Source organism: Papio anubis, chromosome 18 (genome assembly GCF_008728515.1).
Source record: "Papio anubis isolate 15944 chromosome 18, Panubis1.0, whole genome shotgun sequence".
Taxonomy (NCBI): domain Eukaryota; kingdom Metazoa; phylum Chordata; class Mammalia; order Primates; family Cercopithecidae; genus Papio; species Papio anubis.
The window spans coordinates 59868166-59894087 of record NC_044993.1 but is presented as its reverse complement, the minus strand read 5'-3'; the positions used below and the strand labels follow the sequence as shown (position 1 = coordinate 59894087).

General features: G+C 40.9%; 1 protein-coding gene across 14 annotated transcripts in view; it reads left to right on the top strand.

Moving 5' to 3' along the window:
- The window catches only part of MRTFB (myocardin related transcription factor B), a 203500-nt gene that overhangs the window by 5154 nt on the left and 172424 nt on the right, over window positions 1-25922 (top strand). For 2 of the 14 annotated variants that reach the window (XM_031658448.1, XM_031658452.1), the window contains exons 1-2: window positions 3761-3807; window positions 12054-12118. The gene's annotated coding sequence lies outside the window, so the exon portion shown is untranslated. Of the gene's footprint in view, window positions 1-3489; window positions 3534-3755; window positions 3849-5036; window positions 6018-12053; window positions 12119-25922 lie in introns of those variants that run through there. The other 12 variants (XM_031658449.1, XM_031658451.1, XM_017953198.3 and 9 more) reach the window with 10 other exon arrangements.

Here is a 25922-nt window from a genome sequence, read left to right as displayed (position 1 = left end):
AACCACACCAAAATTCTCTTAATAAGTTTCAGCTCCGTTTTTTCTTTGCTTTTGTTTTTGCCTATGAAGTGACTTCCAAGTCATACTTTAAAAATATTTGGGTGGCTTTTACCATATAAGCAGAGTCTTTTATAAAGCAGACTGCCCCTCCCCCAGGAAACTGGGAAGAGATTGCTTTAGGAGAGCTGGTATTCTTTCATGATTAGGGGGAAGTACTGGAGTAATTCTGTCCATTTCAAAAATATTTATTGTTCTCAGAATTATTTATTTCATTCAGAAATATAATTTTAAAACTAATTTTATTTTTATTATTTTTGAGACAGAGTCTTGCTCCATCACCCACACTGGAGTGCAGTGGTGTAATCTCGGCTCACTGTAACCTCCACCTCTTGGGTTCAAGCGATTCTCATGCCTCAGCCTCCCAAGTAGCTGGGACTACAGGCGTCCACCACCGTGGCTGGCTAATTTTTGTATTTTTAGTAGAGACGGGGTTTCAACATGTTGGCCAGGCTGGTCTCAAACTCCTGTCCCCAGGTGATCCTTTCACCTCAGCCTCCCAAAGCGCTGGGATTACAGGCATGAGCCGCCACACCTGGCCTAAAAACTAATTTTATTTCTATATCTGAGCCCATCCTCCTACTTGAATTGCTGTTTCTATTGGGCAATGAAGAAAGGATGAAATATCACAGAGAATCCACCCATGGTAATAATAGCTATGATTTACTGAGTGCTTAATCTTGTAAGGCACTTTTCCATATGCTTCACATATATCAAGTTGGTTAGTTTTCCCTACTCATGTCCTTATTTTAGATGAGAACACTGAGGCACTGGCCACCCAGAGGAGAACGTAACAGCATCTTACACTGGAGTCCTGACCTCAGGGGATTTGGGGATTTTCTGTTTCATAAAGATACAGGCTTTTGGGGTAGGGAATAGCCTTGTTGGTCATGAAAGCCAAAGTTTGTGCATCTGGAAACAGGCTGATCTGGGGTGGAAGAAACCACTTACAACTGTGTGTCAAGTGTTGTTGTGTGTGTTGTTGTGTATTGTGTGTGTTGTTGGACATGTCCTCTCACCTCTTAGGTTCTTGGTTTCCTCATCTGTAAAATGGGGACAACCACAACTTCCACAGGGGATTTGTGATGGTTGATTTTAGGCATCCGTTTGGCTGGATTAAAGGATACCCAGATGGCTGGTAGAGCATTATTTCTGGGTGTGTCTGTGTGTATGTTTTCAGAAGAGACTGGCGTTTGAATCAGTGACTGAATAAGGAAGATCTGCCCTCATCACCATCAGTTGAGGGCCTGGATAGAACAAAAAGGTAGAAGAAAGACAAATTCTCTATTTTTCTTCCGGAGCCAGGACACTATCTTCTCCAGTCCCTCGACATCAGAACTCCAGATTCTCCAGCCCTTTTTTTTTTTTTTTTTCCAGACTGAGTCTCACTCGACGCCCAGTCTGGAGTTCAATGGTGCAATCTCAGCTCACTGCAACCTCCTCTTCCCAGGTTCAAGGAATTCTCCTGCCTCAGCCTCCTGAGTAGCTGGGATTACAGGCACCTGTCACCACACCCTGCTAATTTTTGTATTTGTAGTAGAGACGGGGGTTTCACCATATTGGCCAGGCTGGTCTAGAACTCCTGACCTCAGGTGATCCACCTGCCTCAGCCTCCCAAAGTGCTGGGATTACAGGTGTGAGCCACTGTGCCCAGCCCAGGTTCTCTAGCTTTGGACTCTAGGACTTGTGCCAGTGGCTCCCAAGTTCTCAGGCCTGCCGCCTCGAATTGAGAGTTACACCATCAGGTTCCCTGGTTCTCAGGCCGAGACTGCGACTCAGCTATGTCACCAGTTTCCCTGGCTTTCCAATTTGCAGATGGCACATCATAGGACTTCTCAACTTCCATAATACATCCCCTCTTATAAATCAATATATTTTTTTCTTTTTTAGAGACAGGGTCTCACTCTGTTGCCCAGACTGGAGGGCAGTGGCACAGTCAGAGCTCACTGCAGCCTCGAATTCCTGGGCACAAGAGATCCTCTCAAATCAGCCTCCAGAGTAGCTGGAACTCCAGGCATGTGCCACCATAGCCGACCAATTCTTTTTATTTTTTGTAGAGATGGGGTCTCACTATGTTACCCAGGCTGGTCTCAATCTCCTGGGCTCAAGCGATCCTCCTGACTGGACCTAAGGTGCCGGGATTACAAGAATGAGAACTGTGCCCAGCCTACATCTGTATCTATAAGCTAGTAGTTGTGTTTCTCTGGAGAACCCTAATACAGGGTTGTTGGGAAGACTAAATAAATCAATAAATAGCACCTGGAGCAGGGCTCACCACCTTGTAGCTGCCCATCAGGTGTGATTTTCCTTCTTCACCCACTTCCTCCATCTGGTGAGTTGAGTTAGGTTGAAATATACAAGGGCACCCATATGCTCTGGCCTGTACCAAGCAATTGTTGCCACGGAGAGTGGACAGATTTGGAGCAGGGCAGGCCAGCACTTGCTGGCATTGACGTGATTATCAGGTGGGCTGGGTAAGCCCATGCAGACCCTGTTGCAGGTGGAAGGCTACCTAGAACCTCCAGGGCTCCTGATTTTACAGCAGCTGGCCCAAATGAGCTAGCTCACGCTTGCTTGCTTGCAGAACACGACCTTCCTACAAGGTAGTGCTGGGCTCCAGACTCAGACCCAGGTTCAAATCCTATCTCACAATGGAAACAGGCTACTTTCTCCACCTCCAGGATTGCAAGAAGATTGGTATGACCTTGATATGCCCGCAGTAAATGTTAGCCCCTCCTCTTTACAAACAATTATTATTACATTAAGACTTACTCCTGGGAAGAAGTCACACTTTTCTCTGTGCTAACATCATGTACGTTCTGATTCTCTGTCCCGTGTGCCATTCCATTATGCTCTCTACCAGCAAAATGCCACCAGTCTAAGGAGGAGACAGAACCCAATAAAAATAGCCACAGTCTTCAGAGCCTGCACAGGGGCTGGCACAGGGGCTTCACAAGCCTTAGGAAGTTTGTGCAGTGAGGGAGAAGCACTTTACTGTCGCCAGCTCCATTGAAAACAGAGAGATTGTAGCAAATGACTTCCCAGGAGCTCCTCCTCTCACCTTGGTGAATCTTGGGAGAGAATGAAGACTGGGGCTGAGAGGCAGAGCCTTGAGCCTTGAGCGGGAGGGACAGGGCCTGGGGCTGTCACTGAGGTGCAGAAATGGGGTTTGGGCTGGGCATCAGACAACTCCAGATTCCAACACTGGCTCAGCCAATTCCTGGCTGTGTGACATGCAGCCGTTACTGTACTTTGCTTGCCAGGCCTCCATTTTTCCCCTCTCTAGATTGGGGAGGCTGGTAATACCCACTATGGGGGGCAGTGTGAGGACCGAAGGGGGCTGTTAAGTGCTTGGCGCGCAGCGAGCACTCAGGACGGGTGGTAGCGGTCACCTTTGTCGCCGCCGACCAAGCCTTTGCAGAGGCTCAGGGCCGAGCCCCAAACATGCGCATGCGCACGCGCACCCGGCCGGCCAGGTGAGACGGAGGCGGCCGCCTTGCACCTGGGCTTTAACCCTTCTCCATCACGGGGAGTGGGCGGAGGGCACGCAGGGAAGGAGTCGGGGGCAAGTAGCGAGAGCAGCCGGGCTTGACCCTTGAGGCGGGGTGGGCGGCGTCCGGAGAGCACGCGGAGCTGCTTCCAGCCTGGGGTCCGCGAGCGCCGCGGGGAGGGAGGGGGAGTGCCGAGGGGAGCGAAGTCTCGCGAGATCGCGCGGCGGCGGCGGGAGCGGCGGCGGCGGCGGCCGGGGAGGTGAGCGGCGGGCGGTGGCGGCCGTTGGGGGCTGAGGCCGGGTGAGAGCGGCCGAGACCGAGGGCTGGGTGGGGGAGCTGGCCTGGTGAACGTCCCGCGTCCCAGGCGGCCATCCCTGTTCGTCCCCGCAGCAGCTGCGGCGCCGCTTGGTTCGCGCGGTCCCTGGGACTAGCGCGGGGCGGGACGGCCGGGGCCGCGGGCCGGTGCCCCCTTCAACCGGACCTCGCGCCCGGGCGCGACCCCGGGGCCACCTCAGTGTCCCTCTCGACTGCGGGGTTGGCCCCGCTGACAGTGGCAGCAGCATTTATTGAGCCTCTGCTGTGTGCCGAGCACTTAAGTTGTGCGCTTCCACCCCGGGGCTGCACAGAGAGGTGGAGCGCCCGGGCCAAAGCCACACTGCGGAGAGGCGGTGGGAGGGGACCCGGACCCTGGCGCCCCCTTCCTCCTCCCACTTCCCACTTCCCACTCCCCTCAGCCCTTTTCTCCCAGGATCCCGATGGGGCTGTAGAGGGGGTGTCTGGGAGCGCCCTGAAATTGAATGCAGCTTGGTGTATGGGTTTCTCGGGAGAGAGTTTTTCCAGGGCTTTTGTCTTGTTCCTAAAAGGGTCCCCATCCCCAAGCGGTCAAGAACCATTGTTTGGCTCTGCAGGGAAGCAGAGGTGGGCTGAGAGCAGCGGGCGTGTGCTGGTGGTGGGATGTCAGGCCCAATGAAGTGGAGTATTGGAGCCCAGGGCTTGCCTTAGGCAAAAGAAACACTTCTCTAAAAGTTTAATTTTCGTTTCAGCACGCGATTCCACTCTTGGAAACAGTGGTTCTCAACCTCGTCAGAATCAAGGTCCCTTCTTCCCCTTTGCAGCAAACATGTCTAAAGCCCACTTTACTACCCTGAAATGAAATTCATAAACAATGTAACCTCCCTACCCACATCACTGAAAAGCAATATAATGGTTTGATTGAAGTGTAAGGGTGAAATAGAGAACAGTATATGACATGTTGATGTATCATTCACATCTAGGGCATACTCATGCTAGAAGACAGCATATACTGGAGTGCTTGTGTCAGCTTCTAATGAGTACGTTTGTATTGGTTAAAAAAATTCTGAGGCGCTGTTTCAAACAAGAGCAAGCCTGGGCAATATAGCAAGATTCTGTCTGTACAAAAAAAAGAAAAAATGAGCGTGGTGTGGTGGCGCACACCTGTAGTCTCAGCTGCTGGGGAGGCTGAGGTGAGGGGATCTCTTGAGCCCAGAAGTTCAAGGCTGTAGTGAGCTATGATTGCACCACTGCACTCCAGCCCGGTCTACAGAGTGTGGCCCCCACTTCAACGAAAGAGCAGAGATGCAGACGGAGGTTGGGGGGAAAAACACCTAGGCTGGCATAACCTGTTTCTTGCGAATTAAAGAGAGAAAACAACCTAGATTGAACTAGAGATAGCATGGCAAGACAAATAACGGACTGTCTCAATCCACACGTAAATATTAGCATAAGCCCTCCACGGATCCATATTTTTAAATTATATTGTAGAATATCTTTTGTGTCACACACTCGAAGGGACAATACTGGCTTCCTAGCAATTACCATTGGTAATAATAAAATATTATGAAGGTTGAAAATTTTGGGTTCAATATCAGTATCTCATTTGTTTATATATGCTCAGTATTCTGATATTACAATTGTATGTTAATGGTGTGTGGTGTGAGGAAACGATCGCTAATGTTTAGACAGTTTTCCCTTACTCTCTTTAAGCTTCCCTTGCTACTTTCTCCTACATTACTGGCGTTTCCCTGCAATTTCTTGTAAAAACTTTTAAATATTATAAAGTAATGCCAGTTTATAGTGGGCTTAATCTGCCCGTTCATTTGAAAGACTCTTGTACCAGGTGAATCTTCGTTATACAGATGTGTTCCACCTATGTGTTGTGTGAAGTCTTTTAGATCCAGGCCCCCAAGCCCTAAATGCCAGCCGTGTCCCCCTGTCTCTTTGATAACTAAAAATGTTCCTTGGGGGCAGTTCCAGCTCCTTGGAGAACCACTCCAAACAACAATGTTATCTAGTAAATTATTGTAGGAATTATAAAAGGAAATTTAACTGACAGTTTTTGCTGAGAGTTTCTTTTTTCTTCTTTCTTTCAGAAGTGTCTGACGTACAAAAGCATGCTTTTGGTTAGTGGCGCTGTCATTGATTATTCTAGAATCTCAGATGGGAGGCCAGGTTAGTACCTGTGTCCATCTGTCTGAAAGATTGGCTGTGTTTAATGGAAATGTTGACAACTAAACACTTGAATCAAGTAGCAGATTGAGGTTAGAATGGAGTTGGGAAGCAACAGCAATAATGGTAGAAATAAGTCTTAGCTAAGTGTAATGTAAACTAGTGTAATCACCTTTTAAATAGCTGCTTCTGCTTACTAATACCTGTATTAGCGAATTTGGAAAATGTAGATGTATTCAAAGGTAAAAATTAAAATTACTTGTACTCACATATGCCAGTAGTCCTCACGGTGTGATTTGTTAGAAATTGTCTTTTCATTTCAAACTCTGCTAGTCTTGCTGCATAGGGGAAAATGCAAATGGAGTTAAGAAAGTTCAGCTCAGACCATTTATATGTTACCTAAGTATGAAATTTATATATGTTACAGTGTTCCCTACATCGTAACATTATACATTTAACTCTTGCTTTAAAAAAAAGTTTATTTGGCTTTTTTTTGTTGAATAGATAAGTTGTTTCTTGATGTAAGATGTTTATTATTAGTTGCATGTTACGTTTGAAAGGTGCTATGGAAACAGACATGTAGGTTTTGACTGTTGTCAAAACAGAAGGTTATACTTTAAATTATCTAGAGTCAGAGACATTGAACACCTTTGAGATGGAAATTTATCCAAATTGAGAGTAATGAATTTATATTAATTTGAGCAAGTAGTATCTTGCTCCAGGGTAAAAGAGGTCATTACTGGGTTTTAAAATCAGAACTTTAAAAAATATTCACCTGTATGTAAAAAATATTGATTGAAAATGTTCCATTTTTCTAGTCATAGGGGATAGATTGTCGAATCGATAAAAGTTCATGCCTTTATGACGTTTTACATTTGAGAGACACAAATGTTAACTAGAAAATGAATACTATGCACATATCTCTGATTTGTAATTAAGATGTTTTATTGATTTTTAAGATACGTATGTGAGATAGAATGACATCTTAAAATTAGCATGTTGGCAACTTCTTAGTAGGACATTAAATAGGAATGTGTCTTGAAATTGATGGCATGTTAGAGTCAATGAAATAGGGAATATGTAAAAATTATTACATAATTTTACTACATGAATAGGGAATATGAAATGATGATTAAGGTTTTGTTTTTTTTTTTTTTTTGCGACGGAGTCTCGCTCTGTCGCCCAGGCTGGAGTGCAGTGGCGCAATCTCGGCTCACTGCAAGCTGCGCCTCCCAGGTTCACGCCATTCTCCTGCCTCAGCCTCCCGAGTAGCTGGGACTACAGGCGCCCACCACTGCGCCCGGCTAATTTTTTCTATTTTTAGTAGAGACGGGGTTTCACCATGGTCTCGATCTCCTGACCTTGTGATCCGCCCGCCTCGGCCTCCCAAAGTGCTGGGATTACAAGCGTGAGCCACCGCGCTCGGCCAGTGATTAATGTTTAACACCAAAAACTTGATTCAAAGGGTGACTTGCAATATGAAGATACACAGCATTTCTAGACCCTTCCATTTAAACTAGAATTCTTTACTAAGAAGATTCCTGTAGAGATTTTCCCTTCATGTAAAACAAATGGAGAATCAATGTTTGTAAATATAAGAACCTTTTTTTTTTTTTTTGAAAATGTTTAAAAGGAAACAAACTGCTTGATGAATTTTCACGAAGAGCAGATGCTATGGTTAGTGTGTTTGAGGTAAAGTTAATCAGATAATATAACCTGGCAGTTGTATGAATACGGTTTTTTTTGTTTCCATTCTGGAAGACCCACTTATAAATGAAAGTTTTCTCAAATGGGACATCCTTAAATTGGATCTCAGTGAATCATAGTTGTTATTGTTGTTTAAGAAATATATTTGAAAACGTACTTACTCTGTGTGAAGTACACAGTTTTTATGGGAAGCTAGTTCCATGGTATACCTTAGCTAGGAAACCTGTGTAAGGACTTTTTCTGTCTAATGTTGAGTGCAGGTTTCACAGCAAACTCAATCACGTGAAGACCCTTTGCGTACCTTCTTCCCCAGGTGGACCTGGGCTTTACGTCTTAAAATGTGGTCCCTACACCATCAGCACATCAGCAGCATCCTGGACCTTGTTTGAAATGTGGACTCTGAGCTCAGCTCCAGACCAACTGGCCCAGAATTTGCATTTTAAAATATCCCTTCCTGGGCAATGCACATGAATATGTAAAAATCATGGGACCAGATCTGTGTCTGTCAAACTTGAGTGTGTATTGGAAGGATTGCTAGCCGCAGCCTCCAGAGTCTCTGATTCAGTAGGTTTGGGCTGGGCCCATAGAATTTACATTGTTAACAAATTATCCGGTGGTGATGATTCTGCTGGTCCAAGGACCATACTTTGAGAACCATTAGAGTAGAGCTCCTTCTCTTTTCACCTTTTTCTGTTCTCTCTTCTAATTCCTCACCCCAGTTTTTAAAAATAGATTATTATAATCATATACTTTGGCTCAATTGGAGGAAAGAAAAGCACCTTGTCTTATAATTTATGGTGATGGCCACACTAAAATTGCTTGACACCAATTTCAGAGAAAATTTAGACTCTGGTTTATAGGTAGTTCTTTTTCACTTCTTTTTGCGAGGTGCTCTTAACATTTAGAAATTCTTTTTGTGTAGATAAAATGTTCGTATGGTTCAAAAATTAAAATGATACAAGGCATATTTTGAGAAATCTAAATTCCAATTGTCTTAATTCCCTCCATAAATAACCTTTCATTTGTTTCTTATAGACGTCTTTTTTTTTATAGATACAGATACAAGGAAATACTAATATACTATATATACTGTTTTTATATAAAATATACAGACTGTGAATATTCTGCTCCTTACTTTTTTTTAAAAGTTAATATTATCTTGACATATCTTCAAATTAGTATATAGGAAACATTTTTTTTACACTGTTTTTCTTTTATTTTCTTCTTTTGAGACAGAGTCTCGCTCTGTCGCCCAGATTGGAGTGCAATGGCACCATCTTACCTCACTGTAACCTCCAACTCTCAGGTTCAAGCGATTCTCCTGCCTCAGCCTCCCACCTGTAGCTGGGACTACAGGTGCACATGCCACCAGGCCTGGCTAATTTTTGTATTTTTAGTAGAGATGGCATTTCTCCATGTTAGCCAGGCTGGTTTCGAACTCCTGATCTCAGGTTAGCCACCTACATCGGCCTCCCAAAGTGCTGGGATTACAGGCAAGAGCCACTGCACCTGGCCCAGAAAAGGTTTTTCTAAACAATTGTAAAATATGCGTTGTTTGGCTGTTTAGCCTCCAGTGATCAGTATTTGAGTTGTTTCCAGTCCGAGACTCACAGGTGACACTGCGCTGAATGACCTTGTGCACGTTTTGTATACCTGCAGGCATTATCTGTTGGATACATTCCTAGAAGTGGGATTGCTGGTTAGTGGGCAATGCATTTATAATTGGTATAAATACTTTCTTCTTCTAGAGCTGCTCTATTTTGAGTTCGCATAAGTAATATATGAGACTCCTTATTCATAACCTCTCCGACGGTTAACCTTTGGATTTGTGTCAGTCTTTTAGATGAAAAATGATAACTCCATGTAGTTATCATGAAAACTTAATGTGCATTGCTGTCATTATGAATCGGGCTGAGCACCTTTGCATGTGCTTAAAGGCTATTCGTATTACTTTTTCTGTGAGCTATCTGTTCATGCCCTTTGCACGTTTTTCTTTTGGATTGCTTTTTTTACCAATTTCTATAAATGCTTGAATTAGAGAGATTAGCCCTTTGTGAGGTTGCAGTTTCCCTCAACTTGTTACTTGTTTTTAAAAATGACTTTCATGTATTTTGATATAAAGAAGGCTTAAATATGGCTTTCTTTACATTTTATGTACTTAACATTAATCTCTTACGGTATCTGGATTTTACGTCAAAGGCCTCCACGACTTCTGGAATTCGCCCGTGTTTTCTTTTAGTGCTTTTATGGTTTCATTTTAACGCTTAGATCTCTGATCCATTTAGGATTTATTCTGGTGTTCAGAGTGATATATAATTTAACGTTTCCTTTTTCCATGTGGCCACCAGTTATCTTTACCCATTTGTTTCAGTGTTCATCTCTGAATCCAGTTTATGGTGGTGTGAGTTTTTGGATGTATTGGGGTACATCTCTGCACTTCCTATTCTATGACATTAGTCTTTCTTTTCATATACCAGTACTACATTGGTTTTATAAAATGTTTTAATATCTTTTAAAACTAGTTTCCCCTTGTTGCTCTTTTTTTTTTTTTTTTTTGGCAATTCTTGCTTATTTATTTTTCCATGTGAACTTTAGAATCGTTTTGCCTAGTTCCAGAAAGCACCTTTTAAAGAATAAAGATCATGTTAAGTTTATGAACTTAAAATCTATTTGACTTCTCTGAGCCTCAGTGTCCTAACCTGTAAAAGGAGCAATAATGTCTGTAAGAATGCTAGAGGGATTAAAAGAGAAAACGTGTGAAACTCATCTATTAGTGCCGTTGGTCCACTCCCACCATTGTTACCAACATGGGCTGAGGTTGCCATTGCCTCGTTTTTTTCCCACTCTTATCCGTCTCACTTTCAAAAAAGAAAAAAAGAAAGGACCCATAGAGAAAAAGAGTTACAAGACATTAGAATTGAAGTTAAAACTAAGCTCTTGTTTAATTTCAGCAGGACAATTAATGTACCTGAAAACAGAGAACAAACTCAGCCTGGTGTTCAAGGCCCCCTCCTGCTTCTTGCCTTGCTGCCTTAGTCTCTCTTGGATGCACTCTAACAATGGTGCTGCTTCTGTTTCCTAGAGGCCCTGTGTTTCCTGGAACCACATTCCTCCCACCCAGAATATAGTGCTACCTAATTCTGCCAGTTCAGATCTGTTATTGTCCCCCACCCAGTCAAAAACAGTATCTGTCTCTGCATATAGCTTGTCCATCATGCAGCTTGGGCCTTGATGTACTGTAAACTCTGTAAGGAGAGAAACTGTGTTCGTCCTGCACACCAGATAATGCCCTGCACACAGCAAAATACTGGCAAAGATTGGACATTCAGATGTTTGTTAAATGAATGAATAATTGACTTTGATCTTTCTTTTGCTTTATATAATGTGTCTAGGTAGCTCTTATTTCACCCAGGATACGGTAAGCCCCTGGAGTACAAAGCTCATGCCCACCCCTCTCCCCTTTTTTTTTTAGAGACGGAGTCTCTCTCATGCAGGCTGGAGTACATGACACGGGCAGTGGCACAATTATGCTTACTGCAGCCTTGAACTCCTTGGCTCAAGCAATCATCCTACCTCAGCCTCCTGAGCAACTGGGACTACAGGGGCACCACCACTCCTGGCAAAATTTTTTTTTTTTTTTTTTAAGAGAGACGGTCTTACTGTGTTGCCCCAGGCTGGTCTCAAACTTCAGGGCTCAAGCAATCTGCCCACCTTGGCCTCATCAAGCCCGGGGATTACTGGTGTATGCCACTGTGCCCAGCCAATTATTAATAATTATTGTCATCATAAATAATGCTGGTGGTGGAGATGGTGAGAGGCAGATTTATTATTATATAATAACATTATAATAAAAATAGTATTTATTGAACATATATTTCAGGAACTGCTTTAGAGTCCCCGATGTGGATTATTTCATATAATCCTCAGCAGTCCTATGAATTGGGTACTATTGTTACACATATGGGAAAACAGGCACACAGAGAAGTTACTTACCCCAGATCACACAGGTAGAAAGTGGTAAAACTGGGATTCTAATGCAGATGCTCTGAGCCTAGCACTCCAACTCTTAACCTGCTGCAGTTCTCCAGGCTTGTTTGTTGAATGCAATTCTTTGAATACAGTCATTTATAGATTCTTGAACAATTTAGGAAAAGTTTTAGTTATACTTTGAAATTTTTACTTTCCTTCCTGACGATTCCATTTTAATAACTTCTATTTTGTTATTTCCAGTTTATCTTAGACTTCACATTCTCCAGGAGACACCACCATGTCTGGCATGTAGTAGGTGCTCAATAAAAAGTAATTTTTGCCTTTTTTTTTTTTTTTTTTCAGGTTCACAATAAAGGTGCTAAGAAAGAGAATGTAAGACAGGAAAATAACTAAATATTCTTACTGAGGTAAGTTTTTAAATAATTTTTTTAACAAAGAAGCTGTAATTTATTTATTTTTTTTACTTCCTCTCACAGCCTGCTTTCTTGAGGTCTAACAGGGAGTTTGTTTTAGGAATGGTGAAGTTCATAGAACCTAGAGTTCTTAAGGTAGATGCCAGTAATGTGGGCTGTTCAAATAAGTTCATTTGACATTCTCGACCTCTTTGAATCTAATCTTTAAATTCCTGTTTTCTCATGGTTTTAAAGCATGGTACTGAGAAGGAAATCTAGCAAGTAGAAACTCATAGCTATTTAGTGGTTATATATACTTTAGAACATTCAGTGAATACTTTTTTCTTAAAATAGGGAGTTGAAAGAATTTTAAGCTACTTTTGGTGAGATAGGAACACTTCTTTTTCTTAAATAAAATTCTGGGTTTTTTAAATTATAATAATGAAAAAACTTTCTATCAGTGTAAAACAACATAATGATAGAAGTTAGCATCCAACTTCTACCACCAAGAAATGACTGCTATTAATATTTTGGTGAACATACTTTTAGAAATCTATCTATGGATATAGAAGAATTTATATACAAAATTTTAAATAAATTGGTTTACCTGTATATAGTAGCCTTTTTTTAATGCAAAAATATGTTTTGTACATCTCTCTGCAGGAATTGGAAAAGATATGCATAATCATACATGATGATTTTACTGGTTGCCTAATGTTCCTTCTTTTAGAGGCACCATACTTTATGCCTTTGATGACCTTTTAGATCGTTTCTAGTTTTCCTTTGTTGTAGATAAAGATGTATTGATCAACCCTCTGCTTATATCATTGTATACTTGTTCATTTCTTTTCTTAGACGTGTAACTGCTGGGTCAGATATTATACACATATAAAATGTTGAGACATGGCTAACCTGTCCTCCAAAGAGACTACCAGTTTCTAACCCCACTCAGAATCCATAAGAGTCCTGCTTTCCATACGCTTGCCCACACAGAGTTTTGTTAATGTTTATGTGTATGTAACTTTTTTCCAAATTTATTTGTTTATTTTAAATAGACAAGTAAAATTGTATATATGTATTGTGTACAACATGTTTTGAAGTATGTGTACGTCGTGGAATGTTTCAATCTAGCATTTTTGTGGTGAAAAGGCTGAACGTTTACTGTCTTTGTATTTACTCTATTTTTGGAAGAATACAATATATCATAATTAACAGTAGTCACTGTGCTGTACAATAGATCACTTTAAATTATTCCTTCTAACTGGAATTTTGTATTCTTTGACTAACATCTCCACACCATCACCGCCACACGCCCCTGACCTTCTAACACCTCTGGTAACCATCATTCTACTCTCTTGTTCTATGAGATCAACTTTTTCAGATTCCTTGTATGAGTAAGAACATGTAGTATTTGTCTTTCTGTATCAGGCTTATTTCACTTAAGGTAATGTTCTCCAGGTTCATCCATGTTGTCACAAATGACAGGATTTCCTTTTTTATAATTGAATTAAGTACTCCATTGTGTATATATGCCACATTTTCTTCATCCATTCATCTGTTGATGGACACCTAGGTTGCTTCCATGTCTTAGCTATTGTGAATAGTGCTGCAGTAAACATGAGAGTGCAGATTATCTCTTTGACATACTGATTTCATTTCCTTTGCATAAATACCCAATAGTGGGATTGCTGTATCATATGGTAGTTCCATTTTTAATTTATTTGAGAAACTCTCACACTGTTTTCCATAATGGCAATAATTTACATTCCTCCTAACGGTGTTCAAGGGTTTCTTTGTCTCTACATTTTTGCCAGCATTTGTTACCTTTTATCTTTTTGATAGTAGCCATTCCGACAGGAGTCGAATGTGCAGAAACAGGGTCTCACTTTGTTGACCTGCCTGGTCTCGAACTTCTGGTTTTCAAACATCCTCCTGCCTTGGCCTCCCAAAGTGCTGGGATTTGAGCCATTGCACCCAGCCACAATCTTGAATAAAATAAAAAAGTTGGAGGTATCACACTACCTGATTTCAAATTGTACTGTGAAGTTATAGTAACCTTTTATCTTAGCCAGTAACCTTTTATCTTAGTAGCCAGTCCGACAGGAGGTGGTATCTCATTGTGGCTTTAACTTGGATTTACTAGTGGTGTTTAACACTTTTTCATGTATTTGCTGGCTATTCGTATGCTGCCTTTTTTTTTTGCTTTTTTTTTTTTTTTTTTTTTTTTTTGAGATGGAGTTTCACTCTTCTCACGCAGGCTGGAATGCAGTGCTGCAATCTTGGCTCACTGCAACCTCCGCTTCCCGGATTCAAGCAATTCTCCTGTCTCAGCCTTGCAAGTAGCTGGGATTACAGGCATCCACCACCATGCCCGACTAACTTTTGTGTTTTTAGTAGAGACGGGGTTTCACCATGTTGACCAGGTTCATCTTGAACTCCTGACCTCTGATGATCCACCCTCCTCAGCCTCCCAAAGTGCTGGGATTCAGGCATGAGCCACCACACCTGGCCATTTGTATGCTTCTTTTGAGAAATGTCTATCCAGGCTAGAGTGCAGTGGTGCAATCACGGCTTACTGCAACCTTGACCTTCCAGGCTCAAGTGGTCCTCCCACCTCAGCCTCCCAAGTAGCTGGGACCACAGGCACATGCCACCACACTCTGCCAAATTTTTTGTATTTTTGTAGAGACAGTGTCTCGCCGTGTTGCCCAGGCTGGTCTCAGACTCCTGGGCTCAAGCATTCCACCCGCCTCGGCTTCCCAAAGTGCTGGGATTATAGGTGTGAGCCACCACCCTTGTCCGTTTTTTAATCGGATTTTTTTCTTGCTATTGAGTTAAGTTTCTTACATATTTTGGATGTTAACCCCTTACCAGATGTGTAGTTTGCAGATATTTTCTCCCATTCTTTAGGAAGTTTCTTCACTGTTGATTGCTTTCTTTGCTGTGTGGAAGTTTATTAATTTGGTATAATCCCATTTGTCGATTTGTGCTTTTGTTGCCTGTGTTTTGGGGTTCATATCTAAAAATCATTGTCCAGACCAATGTCATGGAACTTTTCCTCTATGTTTTCTCCTAGGAGCTTTATGATTTCACATCTTACATTTAAGTCTTTAATACATTTTGAGTTGATTTTTGTATATGATGTGAGATAAGGATCTAATTTCATTCTCCTGCATGTGGGTATCCAGTTTTGCCAACACCATTTGGAAGAGACTGTCCTTTCCCCATTGTTTATTCTTGGCACCTTTGTCAAAAATCAGTTGACTGTAAGTGCATAAATTTATTTCTGGGTTCTTTATTCTGTTCCATTTGTCTGTGTCTGTATTTTAAGCTAGTACCATGCTGTTTGGTTACTGTAACTTCATAGTACAATTTGAAATCAGGTATTGTGATACCTCCAACTTTTTTATTTTATTCAAGATTGTGACTGGGTGCAGTGGCTCAAATCCCAGCCCTCTGGGAAGCCACAGCAGGAGGATAGTTTGAAAACCAGAAGTTCGAGACCAGGTGGGGCAACAAAGTGAGACCCTGTTTCTGCAAAAAATAAAAATTAGCCAGGTGTGGTCATTTGTACCTGTAGTTCCAGTTACTTATGAGGCTAAGGTGGAAAGATTGCTTGAGCCAGGAGTTTGAGGTTGCAGTGAGCTACACAATTGTACCACTGTATTCCAGCCTGGGCAACAGAACGAGACTGTCTCAATAAAATAATAATAATATATAAATAAAATAAAGTAAATAAAATGACAAGATTGCTTTGGCTGTTCATATCCTTTGGTAATTCCATACAAACTTCAGGATTTTTTTCTCTTTCTGTGAAGAATGTTATTGGTGTTTTGATAAGGATTGCACTTAATCAGTAGTGCACTTTGGGTAGCATGGGCATTTTAAAAATATACTTTTGATCCATGAGCATGGGATGTCTTTCCATTTATTTGTGTCTTCATTTTCTTTTACTGATGTTTTAGTTTTCGGTGTAGAAATCTTTTACCTCCTTGGTTCAGTTTATTCCTAAGTATTTTATTTTTTTGGTAACTGTTGTAAATAGGATTATTTTCTTGATTTTTTTTTTCATATGGTTCATTGTTAGTATATAGAAGTATTACTGATTTTTGTATGTTGATTTTTATATCCTGCAAATTTACTAAATTCATTTATTAGTTACAACAGTTTTTTTTTTGGTGGAGACTTTAGGGTTGTCTATATATAAGGTCATGTCATCTGCAAACAGGAACAATTTTACTTCTTCCTTTCTTAATTGGATGCCTGAATCCTGAAGCCACTGAGAGTATCAGAAGCCCAACCCTGCTGTAGTTGGCTGGCAGTAATGTGGACTGGAAATGGAGTCTGCCTCATAGGGGATACAGGTTTCCACCTGGATCCAGGACAGGTCTGAAGGCACAGTCCCCGGGTACTGGCTTAGAGTCAGGGGCCATGGAGCTCTTCTGGGTACTGGGTTTTACTGTGTTGGGCCCGGTGTTAGAATTCAAGACACAGTCCTGTGCTTACTTACCTCTCTTTCCCCCATCTGATGGTATCTGTCTCCACGCTATGCTGCCTAGGGTTGCGGGGGGTGGGTGACGTGGGTAATGTAAAGCTATCCTTCCTACCACCAATGTAAAGCTATCCTTCCTACCACCTTCAGTGTGTCTTTTTTAATTTTTGTGCTATAACCAGGTACTGTAATCTCTCACCTGTTTTTCTTAGCTCTTGTGAAGGTGTTTTCCGGGATGGATAGTTGTTCAAATTGATGTTTCTGCCCCGGGACGAATACTGGAGAGTCTTGTTCCACCATCTTACACCGCCTTCTTTTGTATGTAACCTGTTAATCTTTTTAATCTTTGGCAATCCAATAGGAGACAAAAACAGTATTTTTTTGAGACAACAAGGTTTCTAATTGGAATATACCTTTTAGGTTTTCAAAGACCTCCAATTTGATATTCTTACTAACGTGAAGAATTTTCTTATTGAGAAGATACCTGTGGTTCTCATGCATAGATGAAATGCTCTTGGACTTTATATATGATGAGAGTGTTGAAGTATGTTGAATTCTTTGTTTTTCATCTGTTGCCTTCATTAACTCATTATAAATATTTTTAAACTATAGGTCAACTGTCTGTTACTGTTTCCAATACTGAAAGTTTTCCTCCATAGCGAACTCTCCCTTTGTTTTTTACTCACTTGTAGTGCAGTTTCAAGAAGCTTTAAGTCTAGGCATGTTATCTAACACGTGTAATCTCAGCACTTTGGGAGGCCAAGGCAGGTGGACCGCTTGAGCTCAGGAGTTCAAGACTGGCCTGCACAATAACATAGTGAAATCCCATCTCTGCAAAAAATGCAAAATTAGCTGGGCATGGTGGCTCACGCCTGTCATCCCAGCTGTTCAGGAGGCTGAGGCAGGAGGATCACTTGAGGCTAGGACGTGGAGGTTGCAGTGAGCCAAGAACATGCCACTGCACTCCAGCCTGAGCGATAGAGCGAGACCCTGTCTTGAAAAAAATTAAAAAGATAAAGAAAGAAGCTTTAAAGATTACTTTCTTAACATGCCTCAAACATAGATATCAGTTGTGGAATAGCATGTAGAATATGACTTACAAACTTGGGTGATGATATTATTGAGTTATGTGGATTATGTGAATATGCATTCATATGTAAACCTATGTTTACTGATGTTGAATCTCTTCTGTTTAATGATTTTAACAGTTTCTGATATGAGTGTGATCTTTAATTTTATATTTGCCTTAGCTTTTATTTTAATCAAGTAAGATTTACTTGAGGAAGGTTTCATATGAAACATATACCAACTTTGTCATTGACCTATGGTTTGTTCTTTTACTTAGTAAAAAGCCAATTAACTATCAGGAGCTATTTCAAACAAGAAAATCAGAGAGCCAGTGTAGGCAATATGGTGAGACCCTGTCTTTACCAAAAAAAAGTTTAAATTAAAATAAGAAAAAATTAACAAGGCATGGTGGCAAATACTTATAATCCCAGTTGCTCAGGAGGGTGAGGTGAGATGATTGTTTGAGCCCGGAGTTGGAGACCAGCCTGGACAATATAGCAAGATCTCATCTCTTAAAGAAAAAAAAGCCAATTAAAAGTCACCTTTTTTTCTTCAGATAGAAAATACATCTTCAGGCCAGGAGTGGTGGCTCACGCCTGTAATCCCAGCACTTTGGGAGGCCGAGATGAGTGGATTACCTGAAGTCAGGAGTTCGAGACCAGCCTGGCCAACATGGTGGAACCCCGTCTCTACTAAAAGCACAAAAAATTAGCCAGGCGTGGTGGCAGGCGCCTGTAATCCAGCTACTTGGGAGGCTGAGGCAGGAGAATCACTTGAACCCGAGCAGCAGAGGTTGCAATGAGCCGAGATCACGCCACTGCACTCTAGCCTGGGCAATAAGAGCGAAAGTCCATCTCAAAAAAAAAAAAAAATACAAAAAATTAGCCGGGCGAGGTGGCGGGCGCCTGTGGTCCCAGCTACTCGGGAGGCTGAGGCGGGAGAATGGCGTGAACCCGGGAGGCGGAGCTTGCAGTGAGCTGAGATCCGGCCACTGCACTCCAGCCTGGGCGACAGAGCGAGACTCCGTCTCAAAAAAAAAAAAAAAAGGAAAATACAGCTTTTAATAATATAGATTGCCTTTAATGTTGATGCTTTTCTTTTCATTCCAAGTTAACATTGTTGACCATATACCACCAAATCAGGGACCAAGTAGTACAACTGGTATTTTAGTCACCGGTTTACATCTAGCACCTAATGTAATACCTGGCATGCACACGGCAAACACCCATATTGTGCTTGAAGGAATTAATGGTTGGTAAATATTGTCATTGTTAGAATTAGGATGGAAATGAGAAGTGCCTTAAATTTTAATTTGGATAAGAAAACTAGCATCTGTGATTTTTATATGTACCTAAATCTAGACATAGACAATTACAGTGATACTTGCTACCATAACATTTTGTGACATTTTGTTTGAAATGTTGAATTGGCCTGTATCCCGTTTATTTTCCGACTCTGCTTTTTTGTTTGTGTGTTTTTGTTGTTGTCAAGGGAAAAGTAAGTATCTAAACTAGGTAGGATACTAGATCTTGTTAAATAATCATATTTATGTTTCATAGTATAGACATGGGAAAGTTTTTCATAGTTACGTTATTTGAAGACAAGGCTAAAATGAATGTGCCAAAATATATTTTTAATTATAATGGAGATACATTGAGCTATATTTTAATTGTGGCTCAGCATTTCATTAAAAATGGAAGCAGAGAAGTTGATTGCCAGCCTTTGAGAAGAATGGATAATAAATCTTTGTCCAGTATCCTGTCTTTTAAGCCTTTCTGACTCCTAACCAATTTTTCACAGCCAAACTAAACAGAGGAGTTGGAATAATTAATAGATTCAAGCAGTGTTTTTGCCTCTCTTTTCATACACTTTGTTTCTGTTGGAATATGGGATTCCAGAGAGTTCATGAGCTAGTTTTAATCAGTATTTGAGCAGCAGTTATTTCCATGTATAACATCTTAAATTGACTAAATAATCCTCTAGCAATTTTTATTTGCACTTTAATTTGCTTAGCATCCCCTTTCTTAATAAATAATCCAGAGTTAAATGTAGGCAGACTTGAAATAATTGAGTATCCAATAGTAGGGACTAAATTAATGAAGTTTTTCTAGGCTTTAAAACTCTGATATCTTCTTGTGGCTGACGGTATAATCTTGTATTTGTTTTCTAAAATAACCAAGTTTCTGGTTTCTTCAATCTTTTTTATGTGGCACTGTAGGAATTTGCTTATATGTAGTTATCATTTTACTGATGACTTTATTTAACTGCATGCTTTAAAGCCCTGATTCTAAAAATACTCCTGGAAAGTGAGGAATTACTACAGTAAACAGAAGTCTTAATGAAAATTAAGGCTTTATTATTTGTTTCTCCTCTTAGCTGCATTTGTAATAATTTTTACATTGTACTTAAACAGAAAGTTTGAAGACTTTTTCAGCATCTTTAATGACTTAGATTTTGTGCATTTGCAACAGTTTCTTCCTATTTTAGGCACAAAGCTTAAAGTTTAGTCTGGCAGGGGAAGTAGTCATTTGATTGGAAAGTTGGGCAGAGGAGAAAAATTTTGTCTTCATATACAGAATTTGTAGCAGTAGAATATTCAGATGGAGTTATATTAAACTCTAACCCTGGGGAAAAAAATTGAAGTGCTTGTATGCAGTACAGAGAATAGATCCCTAGCAAAGCCAACACTCAGGGCTTACTTCTGTAGTATCTGCAGCTGAATTGGTCTCTCCCAAGAGTATTCTCAACTCAAAGTCTTAAGAGTAGAGTTTGGGAAGGGGAGGAGAGAACAGTAGCTTTGGGCCGTAAGTTCCATGATGAACTCAATAGTCAGTGAAACTCTCTAGGTTAAGGATATGTACTTAACCTCTGAATGTCCTATTCCCCTTGAGAAATTTCTTTCCTTCCTACCTCTGGGCACTTTGCTTAGTGTTGTGGCACGCTGGAAATTTATCTTGAGTTAAGGAGAGGGAGTCTGACTGTATTGCTGCAGAGTCTAGGCTACTCTCTTTAAATAGATGTCCAACGTGGGAATATGGCTGAAAACCATCAGTTCCTTCCTTATCATGGCTAGGCAATGGGAAATACTAGAAATGCAAGCTTTTCCTTCTTCAGTTTGCTCAGAGAGGACACCTAGTTCAAGGTGAAGATTACGTGTTTGTGTATGTTAAACCCAGTAAGTTTTATTTTAAATATATTTCAGTCTGTTCTAATGTAACAAAGTTCTTCAGTCTGACTGTTCTAGCAGCTATCACTCAAACATTAATTGCTGTCAGTGTGAAAGGATATCCTCCTACATCTTTTCTGGAGTACTTGAAACCATCCCACTTCCTTTTTCTTTTACCTTAAGAACTGATTACTGACACTTGGGAATTACAATCAGATTGCATCAATCTTTATGGAAAGGTTGCCAATTATTGCACTGCAAAATATGCATTTTCCTCTAATAGTAAGTGTTTCTCCTGGTGTGTCTCTCAGTTCAGTGCTTTTAAATACCTCTTAGGTGAATGAATGCTTTGTGCCATGCCCTGATTTAATACATTTGAAAGACTTTATTCATGGCTTTGTTACCTTCAAGTCTATGTGAGGTGGAGATGGATGGAGGGGAATAATTTATGTAATACGAAATCTTCATAGGATCTTTTGATTGATTAGATGTCCTTGGGTACAAGAAGGTGGCTATTACTTATACTGTGATATAAACTCTAAAATGAGCATGTTCTTTGAAGAGTTAAGAGCAGTGAGGAATTTTATGGTGGGGATGTACATTGAGCCTTGTGCGATGTCTTTTGTGTGCATTACCTCATTTTGTTTTCACAACAGTTCTGTGAGGATAGATTTAATTACCCCAGTTTTAAAGAGTAGAAGGACTCAATGAGATTGTGAAATCAGGACTTGGGCATGCAGCTTGTAGGTTCAAAACAAAACAAAACTGTGACTTGAGTACAGATCTCTGGCTCTAAAATCCATGCTTTTCTTCCGTAGGACAGGGAGAGGTGGTGTTAGAATCTTGAAAGTTGTTAGAATGTTGCCATTGTAGACCATGGAAATGCTGAACAGAATGAAGATAATGCTACTTTATGAGCACCCCCACCATCATTTTCACCATCCTCTTTATTTCTAATGCTCTTCAACATCAACTCATGAAGCTGAGGAGCCTGCCAGGGTGTCTGGCTCATCATGTTCAATACAGCAGAGACTTGTTTAATTTAGCAGCGCTCTGAGATGAAAGGTTCATGACTGCCAAGTACAAACAGACCTTCTGCGGGATGTTAATTTGGTTATAGGAGAGAATGCTTGTTTTTCCTTGCTCTGTGCTAATAAAGAAGCTGGCACATTTTTTCATGAGTAGAAAGGACTTTGACTTGTTAAATCTGTATAATCAAAGAGAAGTAAGCAGTTCTGATAAACATTTTTCTTTGTGCCGTCTTTGGTTAATTCCATTCTGTACCTGCCAGCAAATTGCAAATTGCAGATTGCATGCTTCTTTGTTCTTTCCTCTTTTTTATTTTGGATTTGGTTTTTTATGGTTGGTCACTGTAGGGATTTATTGGTAGGAAAATAAACTATTTCCTCATTTGAACAGATTGTGTGTTTTTACAACAGGTTATCCTGTAGCAAGCAGAGTGATTCAACAGGCCTCTGCACAGAGGTGTTACTATATGACTTTGACCATTTTAAATAATAACAGCTGTATTGAGATATAATTCATATACTATAAAGTTTACCCTTTAAAGTGTAGAACTCAGTGATTTTTAGTATATTCACAGAGTTGTACACCCATCGCTTCTGACTAATTCCAGGACACTTTCATCACCCCAAAAGGAAATCCCATACCTACTCTCCATTCTTCTCTCTGTCTCTCTTGCCTCTAGCAGCCACTCATCTACTTTCTATCTGTGGATTTACATATTCTGGACATGCCATATAAATGGAATCATAAAATATGTGACCTTTTGTGTCTGGCTTCTTTCTGCGTTGCAGCATGTATCAGAACTTCATTCCTTTTTATTGCTGAGTAGTGTTCTATTGTATGGGCAATACTACATTTTGCTTATTTCTTCATCAGTTGATGGACATTGTGGTGGTTTCCACTTTTCGGTCATTATGGATCATACTGCTATGAACATTTGCGTATACATTTTCTAGTGGACACAGGTTTTCATTTCTTTTGGGTATATACCTAGGAGTGGAATTGCTGGGTTATATGGTAACTCTGTATTTAACTTTTTGAGGAACTGCCCAACTGTTTTCCAAAGTACACCCGCTTTTGTGTGAAGGTGCGCCTTTTTCGTTCTCAGCAACATTTGAGGGTTCCAATTTCTTCACATCCTTGCCAACACTTTTCCGTGATTGTGTTTTTCATAGTAGCCATCCTAATGGATGTCAAGTGGTGTCTCATGATTTTGATTTGCATTTCCCTGATCACTAATGGTATTGAACATCTTTTCATGTGCTTTTTGGCCACTTGTATATCTTTGTTAGAGAAACGCCTATTCAAATTATTTGCCCATTTTTTAAATGCACTCTTTTTATAGAGTGGTGATAGTTCTTTATATATTTTGTATACACACACATACACCCAAACACTCCCACCCTTATCAGATATATGAATTGTAAGATCTTTTCTCCCATTCTGTGATTGTCTTTTCACTTTCTTCATGTTGTTCTCTGAAGCAAGTAGTGTTTTAATTTTTATGAAGTCCAGTTTTCCAATTTGTTTTGGTTGCTTGTGCCATTCTCTCTGTCAGAAATTTTCTTTAAGTTAAAAAATTACACCTTATTTCTAGACATCTCCCATTTTAAAAATTTGTACAAAATTAAATAGTTTATTAACTATACAATGAGTAAGAGGTATTAAACGTCTTTTGTGTTTCAGATATTCTCAGCTCATTCAGTGTGAGAAAACCAAATTTCCTAACCTTACACCCAATGTGCTTTTTTGTTTTTTAAATCAGAAAGATGTCTTTCATTGTTCTGCGTCGTTCAAAATGCATGCATCATCCCATGAACATTTATGTGTCTAATACATACTGAGCACTTTGCGGGGCTTGGGGATTCAGAGATGAGTGGAACGTGGCCCTATCTTTAGAAACAGGAATGCACGTTGCCATGCTGGAAGCTTCCACAGAGGACCATGGTGGTGCCAGGATGGGGAAGGGAGCAGTCTCCTCTTTCAGGTGAGAATGCTTTATAGAAGAGTTGGTGCTGGTGCTCAGTCTGCAAAGATGGGTGGGTGATCAGAACTTTTTGTTACAGTCTATTAGTCTGTCTTCTGGTTATTTCCTGCTATGTACACCAAGTCCAGATATCTCACAACAGCCATATCTAGGATTATTGATATAATAAAATGTAGACAGAGGTGTGATGACTCTGATGCCTAAAAGTGAGCCCAAAGAAAACCACTTTAATTTTTTCAGGTTTTCAAAATCAGTTCAGCATGGGGGGTGTGTGTGTGTGTAGTTTTCTGTATAGTCATAGTATAAAATACAAGGCAAGGAGTGACAGTTGCTTGGTTGGAGAGGAAGATTGATTATAGACAGTTGGATGTGTCCCATTAAGGAATTTAAGATTTTGCTCTTAGTGATGGGGAGCCGTTGAAGAGTCCAGCAGCGGGGAGGTGATAGGGTCACTCTAGTTACTATACTATGAACGCTGGATGCGAGGGGCAGGTCTAGAGACAGGCAACCCATTAGACTGTCACACGAGTACAGGTGACAATTGATAAGGATGTGAACTAGGGCACTGGTGGTAGAGTTGTGGAAGACAGAGGCTGGAAATGTTTAGGAGGTACTAGTCAGGGCTCTTGACTGCAAGTTAACAGAAACCTCACTCAAACTATCTTGAGTTAAAAGGGGAGCGAATTGGAAGATTCCTGGAGAAGGTTGCAAAAGGAATGAAATGCTGCAGAAACCAGCACAATTTCAGGGACCTCAGAGATTAGAAGTGGTATGTTATCACAGGGCAGGAGCCATCTTCACATCACCAACCACGAGGAAGGAAATAGCTTTTCCCTCCCAGCTTTGGTTTTAAAATCCCAGGGGCACTCTTGGCCTTGGGAGTTTGTGCCCCCCTGGCCAGTCACTGGGGTCTTTGTTGGAAGCTCTCTATCACCATCACACTGAGAGTTCCTAGAAGAAGTGGAGAAGGATTATTCTGGCAGAGCCATCTGTGCACATCCACTCTAGACATATGGGTTGGACCCAGAGATTGAAATAATCTGAGAATAAGGGAAAGGTCAAGAATGCCTCCCAAGGCCGGACGTGGTGGCTCATACCTGTAATCCCAGCACTTTGGGAGGCCAAGGTGGGCAGATCACTTGAGGTCAGGAGTTCGAGACCAGCCTAACCAACATAGTGAAACCCCGGCTCTACTAAAAATACAAAAATTAGCTGGGCATGGTGGCGCCTGCTTGTAATCCCAACTACGCAGGAGGCTGAGGCAGGAGAATTGCTTGAACCCGGGAGGCGGAGGTTGCAGTGAGCTGAGATCACACCACTGCACTCCAGCCTAGGCCACAGAGCGAGACTTCATCTCAAAAAAAAGAAAAAAAGAATGTCTCCCAAGTTAGTGGCTTTGGTAACCTATGATGGCACCGCTTCTGTCCTGTGAAAAGGTTCAGAGGTATGCAAGCCAAGTACAGTGAGTAAAGTTTAGATCAGCTTAGTACCACACTACTCAGAAATTATGGCTGTGTTACATAGTTTTTTGATTATTTGGTTGACTTGGTTTCCTTCACTATTAGAAGCCCTGAGAGGACAGGGACTGGTTTTTTTTTTTTTTTGCTGCGACTCTCCAGAGCCCAGCATACTGAACTTGGCACATAGTGGGTATACAGTATATATCTATGTACGAATGAATAAATGCAGGTGACCATGTGCGGTAGGCAGTTGGGTTGATTGATTGGATCTCAGGTAAGGGTAGGAAACAGATTTAGGAGTTAGTTACCTGTGTAGGGCTAGATGGTTGACAACTCTTGAAAGTTATTAGGGAAGGGACCTTTATAAAAGTTTGGATATTGTCTAGACCTGTGATTTTTATGTCCAGGTAATGAAATTCTGCCTTTTCTTTCCTTTTTTGTCCTGTTTAGTTTTTAATGCCAGTAATTATCTGCTGACAATCCTGCCAATGATGTTTTTAAAATTTTGTTACAGATTATAATTAGACTTGTGATAGATAGGAAAATAAAGGTGATAAAGACAGAGATTCTATTTCCTTTTTAAGAATAACTGACTCATGGGATGAAACCTTGGATATGAT